Consider the following 7,323-nt stretch of genomic DNA (forward strand, 5'->3'; position numbering starts at 1 on the left):
CTTGTAAAAATTCTAATGGTGCAAAATTTCCTGGTTTTCTCTCTTATTCCCTAAGTCCCTTTCCTCAAGGTAACCACTGATAATAGTTAAAGTAGGTCCATCCAGAGTTTTTCTTTGTACAGGCAAATACACACACAGTAACACACATTCACATGCATATATAAATATATAAAAATACACACATACATACACACATTTATATGTATATTTAAAAAATATAAATGTAATTTTCTTTTTACTTTATATTTTTGATATCTTTTTATGGTAGTATATGTAGATTTACTTCATTTTTAAAGAATGAGAATTACATTTCAAGGGGACATTTCTGACTTTTAATAAAAACCCCGACAACTAGCAGTGGGGGAAGGCTTCCGCCAGCACCTGCTGTCAGAGCCCTCTGCCTCTGACCCACCTGACCTTGGAAATGGTTCTGTTTCTAAAGGCAGCCTCAAGTCATGGTTAAGGAGCAGGTCTCCTTTTCATGCAGATAGACCCCCATTGTGAAGGAAAATGACAATTTGATCAAGTTGGTTTTCTGTCCAGCAAATTGCAACAACTTCACTATGGGAAATGAGGAGCCCCTGTGTGACTGGGATTCACATCTGTCAGGCCTTGGTAGGGCGCAGGGGACCCTTGTTCCACAGAGGCAGCCTTGTCAGACTTTTCTCCTATTAGCTCACAAAGCTGGGTTAAGTGAGCCGTCAAAGCAGCAGGCCTGACTGATTTGTTGATAGGCTGGACTAGTGAGAAGAAAGTTCTTAAGCTAATTCACTTAAGATAAGGGAATGGCTTCTCCTCAAAAGCAAAGCAAGAAAAGATCCTCCACTTCTCAGTAAGCCTGTCCAAATTGTCTGCCAACCACTCGAGGATGAAATTGAGTCTAACACTACAGCGTGTATTACTAAGAGTAGACTAGTCAGTAAATATTTAAAGGGTATAAGCTAAGCTTCTCCATCATTTACCTGCATTTTGTTTGGGTGACAAGAAATGGCAGAGTGCACTGCAAAGTGAGATTAGGTGCTTGAAATGTGGCTGCAGAGATTAAATGAGTATTTCTGGAGGCACCCTTCATTATGGTGAAAAGGTAGAGAGGACAGATTTCCTGAAAGGTTTTCTACTTGGCTGCACGATTAAGTGCTCAGGGAACTATGTAATTGATAATATACTTTTTTATATTCCTGTGTAAATAATTTCTTTATTTAAACTTCACAATGTATAATATTTAAACACTTGTCAAGCAATAACTCACTGGTGGCAGAAAATTATAGAAGTCTAACAGTGGGATTGAGGGCGTTATGGCTGGAGTTGATTGATTTCTATAGTTCTATTGAAGAGGAGTCTTACTGCAGAGGTATAATTTGTGAAACAGAACCATACAATCTCAGTAATTTGAGCAGTTATGTGGGGGAACTCTGAATCTGTCTCAAATTAGTCTGCTTTTATTTTTTTTAATAGCATGTAAAGTATGTTTTTAATTCTGTGTGCATGGATGAATATATGTATTACAGTCAGATTTTTTTAAGTAGAAGTCAAAAAAGGGAAATATATAGCTCTACCCTAGTCTGTGAGATCTGTCATGAATTTAAGTATATTGCCCACGTATCAGGACAATGTCAAAGTCATTTGTGTAAATAATAACAGAAAGTAGCACAACCCATTCATCACGCATGGGGATATAGTGTGTTGAAGGAATTTACTGGGAAATCAGTATTTGTCATCACGTTTGTCATGGTTTATAAATCTTAGCCTAATTTACGAGGGTTTAAGGCCTTTCACCCAAATATAAAAAGTGACCCATTAAAGTTAACGAGCCTTCTTTATCTGGACTCTTCTTTTAAATTTACCATGTGATTAAATGTAATGAAAGGGAGATGGTGGGGCATTTAAAGTGCAGCTAAGAGGGCTTTGGTACAAGATGAGGGCTCAAGGAGTTCTGAGAGCAGGAAGAAGTGGATTTGCGAGTGCCAGAAATAAAAATGCCCAAGGAAGCCGACACTTAAAACAGTATGCTATTCATAAATTTGATGGAATATTAGTGGGCAAACATTTCAAAGGATGAAGATTAGTTAGAGGTGCAGAGAGATTTCAGCAGAATGGAAAAAACTCTCAAGTCAGAATACACTACTGTAAAACAGTTACATAGTTTATAACTGTATTTGGGGAAGAAAATAAAATATTATTATTGATTAAAAATTTGGTTGAACTCAAGTCTGAGATCCTGTCTCCAGTCTTATTATCGAACTGTTAGTTTGAGACAATCACGAAAAAGAAAATAATGCATTGTTAGAGAGACGAATAACTCAAAGGTAGACCATTGGCTGACTGAAGTAGGGAGCTGTTTGGCTCACTAGACAATTTTGGAATTTGGACCGTACAGATGAGTGATCATATAAGTTTACTTATCTGTATGGAAGAACAGTTACTCAAATCCTATAATGAATATTTCAGGTGTGAGTAGTAAAGAATTCCAACTCCCCTCCCCACAAAGATGGTAAATTTCACAAAGGCAGTGGATCTTGTCTGCCTTATGAGGTACCTTATCTAGCACTAAGACCAGGGTAGCCTTAGCCTCCCCTCAGCTTGACTAAACTTTAGACAGGCTTCTTCCTGATTACAGCCCCCGACCTTCCTTTTCTTAAGGCATGTGCTTTAGAAAAGTTGCAGCAGAGCTGTCTCCCTTCTTGGGGGCTGAGGGCTTCCTGGGGAAGAGGACGAGCTTGGAGCGGTACTCCTTCAGGCGCTGCACGTTAGCCTGCAGGGACTCGGTGGACTTGTTCCGCCTTCTTGGATCCACCGAGATCCCAATAGTTCGGGCCACCTTCTTGTGGATGCCCGCCACCCTTAACTCCTCCAGGCTGAAGCCCCTGCCGGCTGAAGTCCCTGCCGCCTCACACCTGAATGTGATACCTCACTGTGGGGCATCTCACGATAGGCCGGATGGGTCTGGACGCTGGGCGCGGGGTGATGCTGCCTGCTTTGGCTTGCTGGGCCTTGCGTCTGCAGATCTTCCGCACCGGCTGGTTAAACCACGTGGCCACACGCCCCTGCTAGTCCTTGTGGAAGTGGGGCTTCAGGATCATGCCATTTTGGCTGGGCACCATGGTTGCTCCCTATGGGCCTCCTCTGTGGGAGAACGGCTCAGGAATGTTTTGTAAGTGTCAAGGAGTAGGGTCTTTGCTAGTGGTGCTTATTTTCTTTATAATCATCCCAAAGAAACCATGCCTATGAACTAGAACTTTGGGGCTGATCTTTGTCCTCCATTTTATCGATCAGGAAACAACCAAAGAGGCTGCTTTGGCTATTTGCTGGAAGAGTAGATGGAAACCAGGATACATTATGTCTATGTAGTCTTGTGTTCTTTTTATCTCTTCTAGAAATTTGAAGTCTAGTCTGGTGTAACATTTTAATTAAAAGGAGAAACTTAACTGATTAGACTTACACAGAAGACAATTAGCAGAATTATTTAGGTGCAGATATATAACTTGAAGAAAGAGGAGACTCTTGCTCATTGATTGTTGGTCAGTTGAGCTACATAGTGTTTTACAGTTGACATAGCTCTTTCACATGCATCATTCGATTTGATCTCCAAAACAAGCTCTACGAGGCAAGAAATGTGTGATTAAACAATTTACCAAAGGTCCTCTGGCTGGTAAATGGCAGAACAGAAACTAGAATAAGATTTTTATTTCTTCTAGTTTTTAAAAAAAATCTACTGTGTGTCTATTATGGCTAAGCACTGTAGTAGAGCTTGGAGACAGAGTGTGGAAAAAGAGTAGAATGGACAGCAAACATAAATAAGTTTATGACAGTTTTGATAGGTGCAAATGCAAGAAAAGTGCAGATTGTGATGAGAATTTGGAAGAGGGTCATAACCTTGCTTGGAGATGGGGTTTGGATCAGGAAAGTCTGACCCATGGAAGTGACACTTATGTTCAGAGACCAGTGTCTTGGTTCCTAGTTTAACTAGGGTTCAATGATAACGGGCTTTATACTCTGGTTAGAAAGCTTGTCCTAGCAATATGTAAAGAAATGAGAAAAATAATGAGATGATGTTTTTCATCAAGCAAAATGTGTTTAATTTAAAGGTCTGTCCTATTTTCTGAGATTGTCTTTCTTTATTTATGGTTTTAAGACACACTTTCTTTTATACAATGGTTGTTATGGTAAATAAATTTTTTTCAGTGAATTATTTGGGCTATAAAAATTTTTAATTTCTACATTATCTCCCTATAATATCTACATTACATTTTATTTAAAATATTTTTAACCAGTGAAATCCTAAAGTCTGGGAACCAATGATCTATATCCTGCAGCAACCCCCAGTCTCACCCTTCCTTTTTATTTTATGAGTGGAGGAAAGACCTTTGCTTTGACTAATCTAGTAAGTCACAGGAATAAGATGGTACGCGCCTTTGTACTTACTTGGAAAATAGGATTGATATAATGAGACAAACTCAGAAGCATAATGTTATTTCAGGAAGTGAGAATAAACAGAAAATTTAAACATGTTATTTTGTGTTCTTGCTAGGACGTTTCCTAGCAAGAGATCAAGTCAACCTTTATATAGGTGAGGGTGAGAGACAGGGCAGAAGGAGAGTGAGTTGAAATTGAAGGCTGCTCTGAGAAGGCAAAGGCTGGCTGGGGTGAGAAGAGGGAGAGATTTCTTGATCCCTGTTGCTCTTTCTGCAGAGAATTTCTTTCTCTGTCTCTCCTCCTGGCATTGCTTGGATCTATCAACAGATTCTGTTTATGCGGTAGCTTTGTTGAAGGCTGTCGGGCTGGCAGAATGCCCTCCTTCACTGGAATGTGTCACAGTGCAGAGGGTAAAAGCAATCGATGGCCCTTCCTGTCCCACACCCCTCTTCCTGCCCTTATAAATACTTTTATTTGCATTCTGTCATTGTGGCTGTGGCTTATCCCTTTGCATTTGCCCTTTCTAGTTGAAAGTCATTAATCTGCAAATGCAACTAATTAGCCCTTCACTGTTCTGGGAGCAAAAAACACTGCTCACTCATCACCCTAGTTTATTGGATGCCAGAAAATGTACACTTAAGGATCAATGAATCTTGCCAATAGAAGGAGTGCCCTGTATAATTACACAATTGGCCTTGGTAAGCTATAAAATGAGAATTGCACAGAGGGCCTAAAACCTGCCCCAGAATTGTGCGGTGACTTAAACAACAGGCTTACATTTCTTATCTTCTCAAGTAACTTGCGCCCATTTTGTAAGGCAAGCCATCTCAATCCATCTTCTTGATGAGTGAAGCACAGAAAATTAGGTGAAATTGGGTGTATTTCAGCCCTGACATTTTTCTTTTTGGAGAAAGGTTGAACTCAGGACCTAAGGGTTGGTATAAGGTTGAAAATCACTTTATCTTATTTTTTCAATGGGAATAAGAAAAGAGATTCTTTGTCCCAAATAAAATAAAAACTAAAATGCTATGCCTAACCCTTTTTTTTTAACTAAAAAAAAAAAAATTTGTCCCAAAAAAAAAAAAAACTAAAATGCTATTCCTAACCCTTTTTTTTTAAATAAAAAAAAAAAAAAAAAAAAAAAAAGATATAATGGACTCCATGTCTCCAGAGAAAACTCCTGATTCCTTTAAAGGGAAATAATTTTTCTACAGAGGCAAATGTGTTAGAGAAAGTTAGAGGCATGGTACCTGTGGGATGCTTGATTGGGCAGCAGTTTAAGTCACAGATGAATATCCTCCCTATTCACAAACAGAGTGTCCAGTTGTGCTGTGGGTATGTGCATGTGTGGATATGCGTTTCTTTGTGTGTGATTGCTAATGTATGTGTGTGTGTGTGTGTGTGTGCATGTGTTGTACACAGAAATACTTTTCCACCAAAGAGAAATGCAAAGTTGAAAAGGACCCGCAAAAAAGATGTGGAAGGTATCATCTATGTGGCAGTAAGTCCAGGGAGAATAAAAGTGTTTACAATGACTTATACTAGGCAACCTTTGGGGAGAGTGAGTTGGGCAGTGGGGAAGAGAGCAGGTGTTAAAGAGGATTGTCATCATCACTGGTCACAGTTCACAGTCTATGCCATTTGCAGAGAACCGGCACAGGTCTATGCGACACAACTGCAGTTCTGTCTACCAGTTACTGTGAGCCAGGTGCTTTTTGGCTCTGTGGTGAGAGAAGTGATTCAAGTGATCAGTGCAGGACCAGAGAGCTCCCCCTTTTTATCTTTGCCTCGTGGTTAAACATGTCTTTGAGCAAATGGGGATGGACCTTGAAATGAACACTTAGAACTGTTCTTTTCTCTTTCTCAGAATATTCACAATAATTTAAGAATAGCTAATAAAGTTGGCTTTCCTGAATAGTATCTATTTTTCTTTGAAAAAATATTTTAACCTTTTCTTCTCTTTCTCTCTTTCTCTGCTCATCCTCACCTGTACTTTGAAATTCAGGGATACAAAGACAGTGGTAATAGACTTAAGTTTATTCAGATCCACCATCTGTACCTACATATTGTTTATTTAACCTTACTTATTTCCAGAGCGGCATTATCATAACAGAGTGATAGAGATTAAGCTTTCTCTGTTCTTGAATGCATAGTCTAATGCAGTGGTTCTTAACATGTTTGCGGGGCACAAACCCCTTTAAGAATTGCTGTCACAATAAACTTTCCTCTTCCTATAAAAATGTTCATACCAATACACTCATGCCATCTTACTTTTGATTTTAGGGAATTCGCAGACACTGTAAAACGATTGCTTTCTGGAGTTGATTTAAATCTGTTGGTCAAATGCAGTGTGTGTGAAACAATGGAGAAATTAAAACATGCAGTAAGATCTATGAGCACATTATGTTACAGAATAATAAGAAGCTGCTGGTTTATGGTAATGACTAAGATTTAGTCTTGAGTTAGGTAGACCTAAGTCTAAACAGAACTCTTTTACTTCCTAGCTGTGTGAGCAATTATTTAACTTATCTAAGCTCCAGTTTCCTCATTAAAAAGAGGGTAATAACATCTACTACCTCAGTGGGTTGCTGAGATATGTACATAGCTTGGGACATAATCAGCCCCTGCCTCAAATATTAGCGGTTGTCATTATTGTTAATAATGGAGAGTGTTATTCTGAATTAATCACAATAGTGAATCCTTCCTTCCCCTGCTTGTCAGTTTCCTTTGCCATCCTCAGGCAAACAAACTACCTTCCTGAATATCCACCCTCTCCACTTTAAAACTTCTTCTACTTAGCTACTAAGTCTCATCACACTTGAGAAAATTTAGTTTTAGACTTTGAAAAGCAAAGAGGTCCATGTTTGTTTGTTCGTTTGTTTGTTTTAACAGTAATTTATTTCACGTTGA

General features: G+C 39.1%; 1 pseudogene; it reads right to left on the reverse strand.

Annotated features, from left to right (window-relative positions):
- Positions 1-2,635: 2,635 nt before the first annotated feature.
- LOC102895133 lies at positions 2,636-3,101 on the reverse strand (annotated as a pseudogene).
- Positions 3,102-7,323: the final 4,222 nt, after the last annotated feature.

This window comes from Pteropus alecto, unplaced genomic scaffold (assembly GCF_000325575.1).
Source record: "Pteropus alecto unplaced genomic scaffold, ASM32557v1 scaffold222, whole genome shotgun sequence".
Classification (NCBI taxonomy): domain Eukaryota; kingdom Metazoa; phylum Chordata; class Mammalia; order Chiroptera; family Pteropodidae; genus Pteropus; species Pteropus alecto.